The sequence below is a fragment of the Triticum aestivum genome, chromosome 7B (assembly GCF_018294505.1).
Source record: "Triticum aestivum cultivar Chinese Spring chromosome 7B, IWGSC CS RefSeq v2.1, whole genome shotgun sequence".
In the NCBI taxonomy this organism is placed as follows: domain Eukaryota; kingdom Viridiplantae; phylum Streptophyta; class Magnoliopsida; order Poales; family Poaceae; genus Triticum; species Triticum aestivum.
The window spans coordinates 387,916,379-387,933,697 of record NC_057813.1 but is presented as its reverse complement, the minus strand read 5'-3'; the positions used below and the strand labels follow the sequence as shown (position 1 = coordinate 387,933,697).

The 17,319-nt window shown below is 42.1% G+C and overlaps 1 long non-coding RNA gene across 3 annotated transcripts; it reads right to left on the bottom strand.

Moving 5' to 3' along the window:
• Positions 1-1,345: 1,345 nt before the first annotated feature.
• Positions 1,346-4,808, bottom strand: LOC123161394 (uncharacterized). 3 transcript variants are annotated; one of them, XR_006480689.1, is made up of 4 exons: positions 4,462-4,808; positions 4,237-4,362; positions 3,985-4,100; positions 1,346-3,914 (listed from the first exon to the last, which is right to left on the bottom strand). It is a non-coding gene; the product is annotated as an uncharacterized lncRNA (long non-coding RNA). The 3 variants fall into 3 exon arrangements; XR_006480690.1 differs by having other exon boundaries at positions 4,472-4,808; XR_006480688.1 differs by having other exon boundaries at positions 4,237-4,808.
• Positions 4,809-17,319: the final 12,511 nt, after the last annotated feature.

Here is a 17,319-nt window from a genome sequence, read left to right as displayed (position 1 = left end):
ATAATATATCCTTGCTAAAATTATGGTTGGTTTATGCTATGCTACTAATTTACTTTAGCTTTCTTGAGGTGCAATTCATACTACTCAGAGTTTAGAATGAGATATCTTCATTTTCTTTAATAACTATCTTCAATGGAGATGTTAGATCAACTGATTAGATGAAAACGGTCATTGTAGAAACCTTAGTTTGTGATATCACTACACCTAATTCCAGTATCTAGACGTCAACACGTGCGGCTGTACGGGCTAGCATGAAAAAACACATAATAGTGACATTTTTAGTATGTTCATTTTACAAATTCTTTCCATAATGATATAGAAAAATATCCAAATTAGTATTATCCAGCCATATTTAGTTCTCAACTCCTTCGAACTTTCCATAGGACAAAATACTATATTCTTTGAATAAGTTCCTTATTGCATGCATTATATGTTGTAATTTGGTGGTGTAGTAATAAGATATAAAAGAAAATGAGTTGAGGGACAACAGATGTTCGAATAACGACCTTTGAAGTATATATAGTACTCCCTCCATCCGAAAATATTTGTCGGAGAAATGGATGTATCTAGATGTATTTTAGTTCTACATACATCCATTTTTATCCATTTCTCCGACAAGTATTTCCGGACGGAGGGAGTACTATGTACAAACCGAAAGAAATAAGAGCTATACTATAGTATCCGAAATCAAGACCAACCTGCCAACTTATCAGTTAGATGTTCATTGGAATTTGAGGAAAAAAGTGGTCCCCACAATCTAATACTAAAATTGAAATATTATACTTTAAACAAATGACATGAAAATAAAATACTGGTTAAAAATATGTAGCAGTTTTTCACGATTATTCGAATTGAATTAGAAACTCGTAATTAGGCATTTTACATATTCATATGATTTCAAACCAGCATTACCTCGGGACTTCTTTTATTTCTTAGCAATCAGTTATATAGTACAACATTTTTTTTTGCCGTTCAACATGAGTAATTGGCTATCTTGATAGAAGTTATATAGTATTCTTTTTGCCTTCTTAGATTCCGTGGTATTGTTTTTTGGTTGATACACCATTGGAGATCTAACATGTATAGTTCTACTTCCAAAAAAATACATGTATAGTTATCGTTTGTCATAGCTAGTTATAATTGTGAACATTCAAACAAAGTGTAGTGCAATTTTATTTGTTCTGCACTTCTGCTTAGCAGCTTTAATAGTTTCTTATTTTGAACCGAGAACAATTCCATTCCACAAATGGCAAGATCAGATAAGTGCCGAAAAACGGAAAGATGTGGTATGATGTTGCATTAGATGGCATGTAACACATGTTTGATCACATCGACAATGTGTATCTCAGAGATGCTAATTAATCTCTTCTCATAATAATGACAAAAACATATAATAGTAGGAACATATTACTCACTCCTACAAAAATATAAGAAGTTTTAGGTCACTACTTTAGTGATCTATAAAACGTCTTATATTTATTTACTGGGGGAGTGCACTATATATGCAAAGATCATAGTGTCATACGTTTAGACGGAAATGTTGTAGTAACATCCATTCTAACATGTGACTTGGGTCGCCACTACCAGTTACATGAAAAATGATGCACGACCTTGTAAATTACCACCAAATCCTCCCAGCGAGTGTAGTTTCTTCCTTCCAACCAAAAATCTGGCCCCATTAAAAAACTGGTTTACAATCTATAAAGTAAAACAAAAGAACTGATTAGTAAAGATTAGCTTAATTTTTAAAAATATAGATTTTGGTCCTTTTATTAAAGTCTGGCTACCAAAGTAGCAATGCACGAACTATCTGTCATAGTTATATCAGCGGTAGTTGCTTAAAAAAAGATACATATATCAATGATATCCTTTCCATAGCTTTTCTCAAAATGGATGCAACAGTGGGAAGCAAGAGGCGCATGCCATGAAGATTTAATTTTACATCAGTGACAATAGCAAGCTATAATCGGTAGGAGAAAGCACGCATGATCCTTTCTGGTACAAACATCATGTTGGCGTAAATTACATTGGCATGGACGACTTCGAGTCCAATGATTCTAAAGAGTTCTTCTACAGCATTAGATATGTACGAAATACATATAGAATGAATGCATGCAGTCTGAAGAGAATATGATTAATTAGTGTTCTATGTTATATCAGACTTGCAGTGAGATGTACAAATTAGGCATAAAATGTGTTAGTTTCCACCAGAAACACATGTATAGATAAATATTCTACATTAGGATGAAATTTATACAAAACTCCTGCATTCCTCCGAGCAGGTAACAAAATTGGTTGGCTGCCACGGGCTTTACTCATTTTGTCTGTTCTTCACAAACGAAAATAATAGTCTGGAGTACAGATTTATCATAGTACACACCTTTATCCACTGGATGCACCATTGTGATTAGAAAATACATGTCCTTTACTTTACTTAAAAAATTATGTTGTCAACAAAAGGCAAGCATGCATAAGCACTTCATGATTTTTGTACAAATTACATACTGGAAGCGAAACAATTTTCGATGAATTAAAGAAAAAGCTCTGTGGTTTCTCTATATTATGCAATGGGAGCTCGACAAATACCTTACTAGATTATTAAGATGCTATCATGTTTCTCTACAATCTAGCTACATTGGAACACCAGAAGTAATTTCACTTGTGAGAAGTTTATTCTGCAAAGGCATGAGATGTATTCTGTATAAGAAGTTAAGGACACATAGTAAATTGCCAATTAATTAGTACTGATCCCTTTGTAGTATACATTTAAGGAAAAACTTGCCCGGACATAAAATGCATTTGATTCTTGGAAGTGGCGCTACCTTACTACAATATGTTACAAAATAGGCATACTTCCATTTTCTGTAATTTACTGAACGCCACATTAGAATGCTCTGTACACAATGATTATGATCAACTTCAGTTATAAAAATCACTGTGATATGCACTATCAATATGAAACTAACTCTGTATGATATTCAGAGCATCATATTAAGGGCTTGAATTTACTAAATGGCAAAAATGATAGATTAAAACTACCCGTGCGCTGATACAGAACATATACATCACAGCCAACTCTTGCAGATCATATCTAATGAACTGCCGAATTAATATAAATGTGTGTTGTTTGTCAAAGCTGACATGTTTTCGTTCATAGTAAACTTGGTATATCCATCTCTAAACTTGCATACTACATGCCTAACTGTTGCAGTCACCAAGATTTCAATTTAATTTCTCGGGTTTCATTTGGACCTGCTGTTAGTAGTGTGACCAGCAGTGTGATTTTGTGGCTTATATAACCTTTGGAATGATAGAATGATAAGAAAAATTTACAGGTGAAGTACATTCGTACTATGTTTAATTTGGATTTATCTTTTCCAGTAAAATAGCTTTCTTCCACTGAATTATTAATCCGACAATCATACCATAATCATCAATCATCATTATTGGTTTCACTCTTGTTTGCAAACTTTGCAGACTATCCGTATATGGCAAGTTAATGACCATAGAAGCTATGGTTGGAGGAACACAGTAAAAGATCACGACGGAAGTATAAAGCCCAAAACACGTGCTCTTCTAAACAAAATTTGAAACATAATAGCTTGCTACTTTACTCATGGTTTGGCATGTGGATTGTACAATGGTGTACCTCAGGTGGAGCACTGGCGGTCGGTGTTCCGTCGAAGTTGTACATATTGTTCTAGAGAAATGGTAGAACAACGAGACTGGATACTTCCATATAGGGGCTTGAGGCCATCGCTTATGTGGCAAAGAGAGCGTTCCATGTGGAGTCCATGCCCGACACCCATTACTGACATGCTTAAGCAGGACATAACATCCGAGTCGGCGACGCCCTCCATTTTTGCAGCCCCCATAGGCACCTTAACTTGCTATATAGCCACAAGGCATGCATGCTATACATGTACAATTTTATTAATAAACAGCTACAGAGATAAAATAGTTCATCTATGGGGGAGCGAGTACCTATGGTGAGTGCCAACCACATCAATAACAACAAAACGATCATATTGTTGTTATTGTCTCAACGAAGTATTGCTTGTCTCTGGTGGCTTGATATGCTAGATATATACTCCAAGTATCTGCACAATGGTGCCATGCATCTCAGTATCCACATGGAAAACCACTGTAGACGACTATCAGATTTGATGACATTAGTTATGAAGAGAGAAGAAATATGATTGAAGCTGTTGATACAGGCCGTGAGTTGCGACTCACATGGCACGAAGACACAGGCGCGTAGTAGCGAAACTGACATCCCAATCATGTTCCGGCTAGATGTGCCAGTACATATATACGTAAGCACATCCATATAAACTAAAAGAGAAGTATTTCTTCCAGCACCTAGCACACGCATGTGAGATTCAATTGATGGCAATAGATTCTTGATCATACAGGCCTTCATATTCACGAAGCTCGACTTGAACATATATATACACGTACATGTACAAACCTCCTAATCCAGCATGTACAACCGGCACCCGGCATGGATTGGGGCGTCACCACGGTGAAGAACGCCGGAGCGCAGCGGAGGTCGGGGAAGGAAGTGGGTCGAAGGAGCTTCTCCCGAGGTTAGGGTGGTGAGGACGCAGGACCATCAGCAGAGATCGAGATGGGAGCAGAGATCGAGATGGGGGGAGAGCCGCCGTAGGTCGGGGTAGAGAAGGCGCAGGACCACCGCAGAGGTAGGGGTGGGAGGTGGCGGCGGAGATCGAGGTTGGCATGGCGGAGCTTCGGGAGGAGCGAGGAAAAATAACACTTTGGGGAGGAGGCGGAGATGAAGATGGCTGGATGGCTTTTGGGCCATACAATGGGCTAACCCCACGCAGGAGGCACATGACCGTGATTAGATTTTTCTCACCATGAATAGATTGTTTAGTCAATCTACACCATAATAATTCAGTCCCACCAGATTAACGGCTGATGATTTTTAATTAACATGATAATTTTTTGGGAGTCTGTAATTAGTATAGGTATAGATAGATAGATAGATAGATAGATAGATAGATAGATAGAGTGTATCATATCACGGGGTTTGGATGCACCGCCGAAGTTTGCACCAACTCTCGAGGTGAGAAAGGGTAATCCACGGTATCAAAGAGGCTAGCAATGATGGAAAGGTAAAAGTGCGTATAATACATGGACTCACATTAATCATAAAGAACTCATATACTTATTGCAAAAGTTTATTAGCCCTCGAAGCAAAGTACTACTACGCATGCCCCTAGGGGGATAGATTGGTAGGAAAAGACCATCGCTCGTCCCCGACCACCACTCATAAGGAAGACAATCAAAGAAACACCCCATGCTTCAAATTTGTCACACAACGGTTACCATACGTGCATGCTACGGGACTTACAAACCTCAAGACAAGTGTCTCTACAATCCATAACCACCCACTAGCATGACTCTAATATCATCATCTTTATATCGCAAAGCTATTGCAAGGAATCAAACATATCATATTCAGCGATCTACAAGTTTATGTAGGATTTTACGACTAACCATGTGAATGGCCAATTCCTGTCATCTCTCTAAATAGATATAAGTGAAGCAAGAGAGTTTAATTCTTTCTACAAAATATATGCCCACGCTCTAACAAATATAAGTGAAGCAAAAGAGCATTCTACAAATGGCGGTTTTCTATGTGAAGAGAAACAGGCAATCCAAACTTCAAATGATATAAGCGAAGCACGTGAAGCATTCTATAAAGCCATACTCAAAAAATTTAAGTGAAGTGCAATGAGCATTCTATAAATCAACCAAGGACTATCTCATACCAGCATGATGCATAAAATAAAAATGAAAACTAAATGCAAAAGACGCTTCAAGACTTACACATAATGCATAAACGAAACGAATACGGAAACATACCGATACTTGTTGAAGAAAGAGGGGATGCCTTCCGGGGCATCCCCAAGCTTAGACGCTCGAGTCTCCTTGAATATTTACTTGGGGTGCCTCGGGCATCCTCAAGCTTGAGCTCTTGCCTCTCTTCCTTTTCCTCATATCGATACCTCCTTGTTTAGACACTTCATCCACACAAAACTTCAACAGAAAACTCGGTAAGATCCGTTAGTATAATAAAGAAAATCACCACTCTAAGTACTGTAGCAAACCAATTCATACTCTGTTTTTGCATTGTGTCTACTGTAACATAGCTTTTTCATGGCTTAATCCACTAATATAAATTGATAGATTCATCAAAACAAGCAAACTATGCATCAAAAACAGAATCTGTCAAAAACAGAACAGTCTGAAGCAATCTGAACATCCACCATACTTCTGCTACCCCACAAATTCTACCAAAATTGGGACAAATAAACAAGTTGTATAGAAGGACAGTGCAAAAGGAATCAGAACCAATTGACATTCCAGTTAAAAATGTAAAATCGCGCACTACAGCCAAAGTTTCTGTCCTGCACCGTACAAACCAACAAGCATTGTAAACATCCTAAAGGCAAACCTTAGCACATTATTTTTATAATACAATGGAATTGTACAAGGGGATAATTATTTTTGATGAAAATTTTCCGTAATTAAGATTCACAAAGTTTCCGTGAGCATGAACAAAGTTCAAAGAGCTCTCCCACTTCAACAATGCTTGTCTCTTTCACTTTCACTTTCCTTTTTGAAAAGTTTTAGGTTTCCCTTTTTATTTTTTTGTTTTTAAACTATATAAAAGCACTCAACAGAAATAAATGACTCTTTAAAACTTCCAGTTGTCTCCCTGGCAGCGCTTTCTTTAAAGCCATTAAGCTAGGCATATAGTGCTCAAGTAATGAATCCACCCGGATCCCAAGGTATATCAAAGCCAATTTTAATTAACAATGATTTGTAATTTAGTAGTGAGCACAAAGTAACATATATCAAGCAATGACGAAGTCTAACTCTCTTCCTATGCATCGGCATGTCATAATAGAACAATTCATGCACAGCTAGTAAAGGCCAATGCATAGTATAAGCGGTTTCTTGCAATTCTATTGTCTTGGAAACATAGAGAGGTGGAGACATAGTTCCTCTCTCATAATAATTGCAAGTAGGAGCAGCAAGCACATGCATATTATATCTATCAAAATCATCATGTGCAATGGTAAAAGACAACCCATCAATGTAATCCTTACTAAGCACAAACTTCTCCGATGTAGTGTAGTTTGGAGAATTCAAAAAGATAATAGGACTATCATGCATGGGTGCAATAGCAACAATTTCATGTTTAACATAAGGAACTATAGCAAGTTCATCTCCATAAGCATAATTCATATTGTCATCTTGGCCACAAGCATAGCAAGCATCATCAAAAAGGGATATTTCAAACAAATTCAAGGGATCATAGCAATCATCCTTCGGTAATCACGAAGGGAAATTAAATAATGTATGAGTTGGAGGGTTACTTTCATTAGAAGGTGGGCACAGGTAGCTAGTCCGCTCTTCCTCTTTTTGTTCTTCGCTCTCCTCATCATCTTTTTCATCCAATGAGCTCACTGTTTCATCAATTTCTTCTTTCGTAGCTTCCTGCAAAATATTAGTCTCTTCTTGGACAGCGGAGAAGTCCTCAATATATGGTTTGACATAGGCATTAGAAGCATAATTATCATAACAATATTGAAATATGGCAAAATTTTCAGATTTATAAAGAGTAGCATCATACTTTTCAATCAAAGAGGCAATCTCATAAGCACCTTTAAAAGCAACAAATTCTTCAATTTGTTGAACATCATAGTAATTGTAAACACCCTTAACATACGAAGATACGATTCCATTATCATTAAACAAGAATTGATAGGGTAGGTGTTTCTTAGGGTCTTCAGAACAACAAGTAAACTCATATATTTCACATAAATTCCAAGCATAGCATTGCAAACGTTGAATTTGATCCCATAATAGTTTCCCTTTTTCAGATATACGGTGTCGCACAAAACAAGCATGCTCATCTAAAGATTTGCCCTCAACTAAACTAGTGGGGGTTTCAGCACGAGCACAAAGGGATCGAAGATGATCCAAGTAAAAAGCTTCAGGAGTGTGATAGATTTTGAGTGGTTCTTCAACCACTGGTTCAGTAGGTACAACTAATTTTTTTTGGTATTTTGCGTTTCCTACCCATAGCTAAAGATAGAAAACAACTAAGAACAACAAATAAAAAATACTTAGTGATAAAGCAAACAAGCACACATGAGAATATTCACCCCACGCTATGACTCCCCGGCAACGGCGCCAGAAAAAGGTCTTGATAACCCGCAAGTATACGGGATAGTTGTAGCCTATTTCGATAAGTAAGAGTGTCGAACCCAACGAGGAGCTAAAGCTAGAACAAATACTCTCTCAAGTCCTATCGGCCACTGATACGACTCTACGCACGCTTGACGTTCACTTTACCTAGAACAAGTATGAAACTAGAAGTACTTTGTAGGTGTTGATGGATAGGTTTGCAACATAATAAAGAGCACGTAAATAAAAGCTAGGGGCTATTTAGATAAAGATGCAATAAAGTAAATATAGCGAGTGTGGAAAAGTGGTGGTAGGAGTTGTGAAATTGTCCCTAAGCAATTGACTACGTTACTAGACCGGTAATCACTATTGCAATTCTATTTGAGGGAGAGGCATAAGCTAACATACTTTCTCTACTTGGATCATATGCACTTATGATTGGAACTCTAGCAAGCATCCGCAACTACTAAAGATTCATTAAGGTAAAACCCAACCATAGCATTAAAGCATCAAGTCCCCTTTATCCCATACTCAACAATCCCCTTACTCGGGTTTGTGTTTCAGTCACTCACGCAACCCACTATAAGCGAATCATGAACGCATTGCAACACCCTACAGCGGGAATCCCTCACGCTTGCGCTACATGGAGGGCACCATAGGACAGCACCAATAATAAAATATGCAACTCAAACCAATCATAGCAATTCATCAATCAGCGATAGGACAATGAAAATCTACTCAGACATCATAGGATGGCAACACATCATTGGATAATAATATGAAGCATAAAGCACCATGTTCAAGTAGAGGGTACAACGGGTTGCGGGAGAGTGGACCGCTGAATATAGATGGGGGAAGGTGATGGAGATGTTGGTGAAGATAGCAGAGGTGATGATGGCCCCCCGGCGGTGTTCCGGCGCCACCGAAAGCAAGGGGGGGAGAGCCCCCCTTCTTATTCTTCTTCTTCCTTGACCTTCTCCCTAGATGGGAGAAGGGTTTCCCCTCTGGTCCTTGGCTCCCATGGCGTGGGAGGGGCGAGAGCCCCTCCGAGATTGGATCTATCTCTCTGTTTCTGCGTTCTGGAATCCTTCCCCTTCACCGTTTCTTTTATATCTGGAGATCCGTAACTCCGATTGGGGTGAATCTTTTGCCCAGATTTTTCTCGTAAAATTAGCTTTCTTGCAGCAAAAGAAGAGCATCAACCGCCTTATGGGTGGCCCATGAGAGTCCAGGGCGCGCCCAGGGGGGAGGGCGTGCCCCCCTGTCTCGTGGCCACCCCGGACACCGTTTCGCGTTGATTCTTCCTACGAAAAATCCCAAATATTCCAAAATAATTCGCCGTCCGTTTTTATCCCGTTTGGATTCTGTTTGATATTGGGTTTCTGCGAAACAAAAAACATGCAACAGACAGGAACTGGCACTGGGCACTGGATCAATATGTTAGTCCCAAAAAATAGTATAAAAAGTTGCCAAAAGTATATAAAAGTTGAATAATATTGGCATGGAACAATAAAAAATTATAGATACGATGGAGACGTATCAATGGGCAGTACGGAAAGCCTGCTGTAACTGATCCCATGTGACAGTGTCGATAGGATAAGTGGCTGTGAAATTCTCCCACCATGATGATGCGGGTCCATCAAGCTGATGTGCGGCAAAACGCACCTTCTCCGCATCTGTGCATCCTGCAGTGGTCAACTCCCTTCCCATCTTGCGGAGCCAATCATCTGCAACTATCGGCTCGGTGCTACTGGAGAACACCGGCGGATTCAACCTCAAGAAATGGGCTAAGTGATCAACAAGTGGTGGTGGTGGTGGGTTATTGTTGTTGTTGTTATTCCCCTAATTCTGATTCTGGACTAGTATCTGCATCAATGCATTCTGCTGCTGGATCAACTGAGTGAGCTCCGCTGGGAAAGCAAATCCATTGTCACGTCTCGGGGGCATCTGAGGGTTTAGAATAGATGAGAATATAGAATAGAATGAGGTCTAGAGAGAAAACACTACCCATATGCACATGAGACAAATTTCAATCAATATCACTTCAATCAATTCAAACAAGGGCATACAACGGTCTAACTATCATTACAAAAGTGCTCGGACTATACTATATACATGGGGAAATGGTACTACTATCATGGTGGTCGACTAGAAAAACTGCTCGGTCGAAGACTCCGTGATATCTGCTCCACCTTCATCAACATAGTCATCATCGCTATCGTCTGGGTCCAAGTCGGTGTCGTCGATGATGATGTAGTTCTCCGGGCAAGTGCAATCATCGTCTTCTCCTCCTGTCGTGGGAAATCCCATGAATACTTTTAGCTTCTTCTTCAGATCATCATTCTTCTCCACAAGCGTTGCTATTTCCTCCTCATACCCATCACATGTAGACTTAAGTTCTTCTTCCAGCTCCGTGATCTTGGTCATAGCCTTCTTCAGGTCTATCATGCCTGCGCACATCTGGTTCTCCTGGCGACGAATGTGCTGGTTTAACTCCTGGATGAAAGCTGCAATTGATCTGTCCTTCCTGGTGCTGATCATCTCACATTGATCATCTCGGCGCCCACAAATTTGGTAAATGGTATCCTTGAGATCCATGTGGTAAACTTCTCCAATGCGTCCCATGGTGATGTGAGCTGCCATGCTCTTTCCTAGACTCCAGGTTGGTGCATGAAAGGAAAACTCTATGGGCTCAGTGACGGGCATGAACGTCCTTCCTGGAACTTGAACTTGAATCATCCAATGCTCCTCTTCTGGTAAAGTGGCGATGTAGGTCCCGGTGAAGCTTGGTACTCCGATGTTCAGGTATCTAGTGACTTCCTTCAAGTGGCGTCCAAAGGGTGTATCTTCATCCGGTTGCGTGAACTTGTTCCTTGCATCCGCCATCCTAACAGAGTAGAAAAGATGAGGAGTCAGAAATGAGAAGAGAGTAGTGATCTAGGGCTTTAGCTTAATGGTCATGTCCTACAGTCAGCGTGTGCTTTGATACCATCTTGTAGCGACCAGACCTCAGACAGTCTGATCTCTGTGCTTTAGTGTCATCCCTGGATCAGTAATGCTGACACACACAGTACTTGAAGGATTTATAACAGAGTAGCAATTACACACTTATTACATCAAATGTCGCAAAATAGAACTTATTACAATAAATATGGCTTAAGGCCATCTAATAACGATAACAGCGGAAGGCTTGGAAGATAAGTGAGTCCATAAACTCCAACGGCATCACTGAGTATAAGACCACAACCTAAGGCACCTTACTCGTCGTCTGAAAAGTCTGCAACATGAACGTTGCAGCCCGAAAACGGGTCAGCACATGGAATATGCTGGCAATGTAACACATAGAGAGTAATGAAAGAATAATGCTATACTACATGCATATTTGGTTGGTGGATAGCTCTATGGTTACAGTTTTGCATAAAGCCAATTTTCCCTACTGCAAAGGAATAAATTTTATTTAACTATCATGGTGGTTGTTAAACATTGAGAAGGTTCACCCAACTCAATCCCAATCAAGCATCATCATTAAACCCAACAAAATTAATTAAAGTAACATGATGAGATTCACATGATAATCCAAGTACTAGATACTCAAAACGTCCATAATCGGGGACATGGCTAACCATGATTAGTTTATACACTCTGCAGAGGTTTGCGCACTTTTCCCCGCAAGACTCGACCTCCTCCGTTGGGATTCTCGCACTACAGGGTGTTTCAGAAACGGATGACCGAGACATAGTCTTTCAGAAGCGTTTGCGCCTTACGATGGGTAGATCGTTACACCTACTTTCCCCTACATCTGCTAGTCTACCACTATAAAAGTTCACACGACTTAATCAACTATGCTAGAGCCCATAGTAGCTTGCAGCTGCACATGGAAGTTTCTAGCATGAATAATCTCATGATCCCTTTGAGCCTGGGTGGCGGTCCATAAAGAAAATAACAGGCAATCACTGGAACCCCAGGTGCCTCAATCCACCCAGATGTGTATTAAAGTTGCCACCTCAAATAAACCATCAATTAACAATCTCACATCTGTCATGGATACACTCGCCCAATCCACGTCTACTAGCATAGCATAGCAATATAAGCAAACATAGAAGTAACTCCCAAAGGTTTGATAATAAAACAGGATATAGGCACTACCTCAACTACTTCCCAACCCACATATTAATCAGATCCTAATCATGCAATTGTTTGAGGATTGATCTAATGCAATAAAACTGGGTAGTAAAGAGGTATGATCAAAGTGTTACTTGCCTTGCTGGTGATCCGTGAAACCTAGAGATTCAAAGTAGCAAGCGACGCACTCCGGGTACTCTATCACAAACAAACAAGCAGACAATAAGCACTCATCTAATGCACAGGTAAAACACAAATAAGAGATCTAACCAGAAAGTTCAACTTAAGAACTCCGGTTTGCAAAAAGAATCAAATCAAACGAAGCAACGAAACTCAAACGGCGAAAGAAACAAGCTTCGTGTTACTAATCTGGACCTAGGTCAAATTTTACAATAGCAAAAACTTGTTTGAGTTGGTTAAACGGGTAGAGGGTTTCGAGACGAAACTCCATGCGCTTGAATCGTCTGATTCCGATAAATGAGCGAAAAGTTATACTAAAACGAAAATCGGATCCGAAATCGCGATCAGAAATAATCGCGGAAAATCCGAGAAAAAGAAAAACGGACGAACAGGCTAACGAACGAACGTTCGCTATCTGCGGCTAAACAACGAAAACCGTTCGTTAAAATGAACGTACGGACGAACGTCCGCTAAATAGACTAAACCGGAAAAAAGATAAACCGATCTAAATAAAAAAAACGACCACGGTCTTTTAAAAAAACCGGTCGTTAAACGGCGAAAACCGGCGCCGGCGGCGGTTACCTCGGGGTTGGGGTCCGGCGGGGCGGCGGCGAGCTCCGGCGGGTCCGGCGTCGGCGGCGGCGAGGGGATCCGGCGGCGGGTGGCGTCGGCGCGCGGCGTTAGGGTTAGGGCGGGGCTGGGCGGCTCGGGCTAGGCTCCCCCGGCTTATAAAGGCCGGTCGGGCTAGAGTCCAGGTCGGGTACGGCCCGGCTAGGTCGGTTGACTTTAAAAAAAATACGCTCAGAAAATAAATTAAAAGAAATACTAAACGGACTCAAAAAAATCCGAAATAAATTTTCCCCGACTTCTGAAATCAAGCCGGACAAGATGAATATTTATTTGGGGCCTAAATGCAATTTTGAAAAACGCGCATTTTTCCTAAATTCAAATAAAATAGCGATAAACTCCAAAATAAAATCATATTTGATTTTATTATTAAATCCTCAATATTTATTTATTTTGGGAAACTCATTTTATTCCCTCTCTCATATTTTTATAATAGAAATAATTGCAGATAAAATAAATAAAATCAAATGACCCTATGTTCAAAATTTGAGAAAACTCGAATATGAAAATAACGAAATCCCCAACTCTCTCCGTGGGTCCTTGAGTTGCGTAGAATTTCTAGGATCAAGCCAAAATGCAATAAAATATGATATGCAAATGATGATCTATGTATAACATTCCAAATTGAAAATTTGGGATGTTACATGCATCCATTGCAATGCTTCTAGAGCCACCAAGCAGACAACAGAAGAGAAGAGGGCCCCTTATGCAAGGTTGGGGGGCATGGTCGCGGGAGACCGCCAACCAGTCTGGAAAGTCGGCTCTGGACGAGGAAGGTGTGTCGTGGAACGACACCAGCATAGGATCTCATGCCACATCTGGCGGGAGAAGGACCACCCAACAAGGATGTGTTGCATGTCCTCAATCTCCTAGTTGCAAATGATGCACCGGGCGGCATGGAAAGGCCCACGGGCCAGGCGGCTCGCATTCCAGCACCTATTTTGGAGAGCGAGCCAGATGAAGATCTTTATATGCAATGGTGTCCATGTCTTCCACGTGAGGCACCAATGCGGTGTCTGCATGGCAACCAGGAATATCGTGTCATTGCAGGAGCTAGCTAAATACTATCTGAAGGTACTCCACCGCTAGCGAAGCACGTGGGGGATATGAGAGGTTAGTGTGTCGGAGACAGTGCCACTGGCCGATGTAATGGACCATAGCGGTAAGGCCGCATGCACCTTGGGTGTCCCAGACCCAAGAGCAAAGGGGGAGGTCATCCTAGACCAAGAGAGTCTCACGACGACGGCGAGTAACCAGAGTAAAGAAGAGAGGAGCAAACTCAAAGGTTGACTTCCCATAAATCCAATGATCCACCTAGAAGAGACAGGAGTTGTCATCACCAATAGTCCAGGAATTAGAGGCTCAGAAGATCGCTTGGACCTCAGGGTCACAGGGTATGTGCAGGTGTCGCCAACAGCGAGAAGGGTCCGTCTTTTGAAGCATAATCCAGCAAGCTCACAAGACAATGCTTGAGCGCTAGAGATCTCAAATCCCAACACTGCAAAGAGAGGTCGGACGGCACATGCGTTGCCATTTGACGAGGCACTAGCCACCACGCATGTCCTTACGGCCGACCCAAAGGAAGCCACGGATGACGCGGTTCACCTACTTGAGGATCGACTAGGCGATAGTGATGAGGTAGTGAACCGGGATGTCACTGAGGATGTGTCTAGCTAGGCCAGTCGGTCAGCATAACAGAGCATAGATCCTAGTGGGAACTTTTCGGATGGAGAGCAGCAAACCAAGGTACTACAGCGGGAAGGTGGCAATGGGACACCTCAACTCTTTAGTCGGGACGGGGAGGTGCTTGTCTGAGCATTGAATTGGTGTGGTGAAGCACTTGGAGAAGTTAGTGTGGAGCCCCGAGGCAGTCCCAAAGATGGGAATAAACTCGTGGATCGGCAGTATATCATGGATGTTTGGGTGGAAGAAGATGACAACACCATCGGCATATAGGGGCACACTAGATGCTGCATGACGGATCATGAGCCGCTGAAGGATCCCCGAGGAGACCACCCTCTTGATCAAAGAGTTTAGGATGTCGATGATGATCATGAACAACATGGGTGATAGGGGGATCACCCTGACGGAGGCCGCAGGCATAGGCAATGGGGTGGAATCCTGTTAATCAAAACTCGCGTAGAGGCCGATGAAAGGAGGATCGAGATCCACTCCCCCCACCGACAGTTGAAACCAAGGTGTCAAAGGGTCCCAGGGAGAAATGTCGATGAGACAGAGTCGAAGGTGCGATGATATCCAACTTGAGAAGCATGCAAGGCACCTTAAGATCAGGAAGAAGATGTGCATTCTACTGGACAAGAAGGAAGTTGTTCGGGATGCTTCCTCCAGTTATGAAGGCGCTTTGCTTGGTGAACACAAGAGAACTCAAACGTGGTTCTAGCCACAGGGAAAGGGCCTTCGCAAATAGTTTCACAAGAAGGTGAATGAGACTAATGGGACGAAGGTCGAAAAGAGACTCCCTGTCGGCTTTCTTGGTGATCAAGGTTGTTAGGACATTTCCTGCTTTAGTGTTTTGGTGATGATGACAACTCACTTTATGATCTAATCATGTGCCAAGTTCTCCAGGTACTCTCTCTTCTGGTACAAGATGATTAGACATTCCCTCTTGACGGAAAAGATCGAAGACGGTGGTTCCGACGTGTTTATTTCTTTGGTCGTAGGAATCGCATACTATTAAGAGGGAATCCACATCGGAAGGTATTGGGTGAATCAATGCACGTACACTTTCCTGTCCACCCAATGCTCCCTTCCGTTCGATGAGAAAGAGGTCCTCACTTCCTCCTACACAGTGGTGTTAATCCCCCCAGCGGTTGTACCGATGGGCATGGCGGTTGTACCGCCTGTCTGGCTCTAACAACACAACCACCACCCTTGGGGTGATACCCTGGGGTTGCAGTTCCTAGTTACATGCTCAGTGGTAGTACCGTTGCCCCTAGGCGGTGGTACCGCCACAGCTCAGGGAAAACCTAGGACTACTTCACGGGCGGTTGTACCGGCCGACCATCGGTCCAGCTTCTGTGGCGGGGCGGTTATTGGGTGGGGTTGTCCCAGTTACTCTCTATTAACCGGTACTACCGGTGCCCAGAGTTGTTCTATCACTCGGGACTTAGCCACCATCAGGACTCGGGCCAGGGTGTGTGCACCGGTGCAACTACCGCCCCTACAACTAGGGGTGATTCCCTTCTGGTTTGAAGCAGTTGTCGAGCGGTGGAGGAGCGGTTGGTCCGGTTACTTGTGTCAACCGGTACCACCGCCCAGCCCACCGGTTGTACCGCCCTATAGGGTTTCTACAGGGTACCCGTGAAATCCAGTTGTACTGGGCCATGAAGCAGTTGTACCGCTGCAGCATAAAACTGCTGTAATGGTTGGATTTGGGGGCACTATATAAAGTGGGGGTTCTTCCACCTACCACTTTACCTCTTACCCGTGTCTCTCCTCCATTAATTCCTATCAAGGTTTCTTGCCCGATCTCTCTCTCTCTAGCCACTCAAGCTTGTTGATTTGCTAGGGATTGAAGGAGAAGACCTAGATCTACACTTCCACCAAAGGAAATTTGATTTCCGCATACTTTCTTGTGTGGATTTTGTTACTCTTGGGTGTTTGGGCACCCTAGATGGAAGAGGTCCCTCGGAGCCACATTCCATTGTGGTGAAGCTCTGTGGTGGTGTTGGGAGCCTCCAATTCAGTTGTGGAGAGAGCCCCAACCTTGTTTGTAAAGGTCCGATTGGCGCCTTCAAGGGCACCACTAGTGGAATTACATCATCTCGCATTGTGTGAGGGCGTGAGGAGAATACGGTGGCTCTAGTGGCTTCTTGGGGAGCATTGTGCCTCCACACCGCTCCAACGGAGACGTACTTCCTCTCAAAGGGAGGGAACTTCGGTAACACATCCTTGTCTCCGGCCCCTGACTCCACTTGTGGTTATCTCTTACCTTTACTTCGTTCAAGCTATTCTCGTGTTGTTTATCTTGCTTGATTGTGTTGTTGTATTTGCTAGCATCATATAGGTTGCCCACCTAGTTGCACATCTAGATAACCTATTTGTTGCTTAACCTAATTTGTTAAGAAAAGCTAAAATTTGGTAGTTGCCTATTCACCCCCCCTCTAGTCAACCATATCGATCCTTTCAATTGGTATCAGAGCC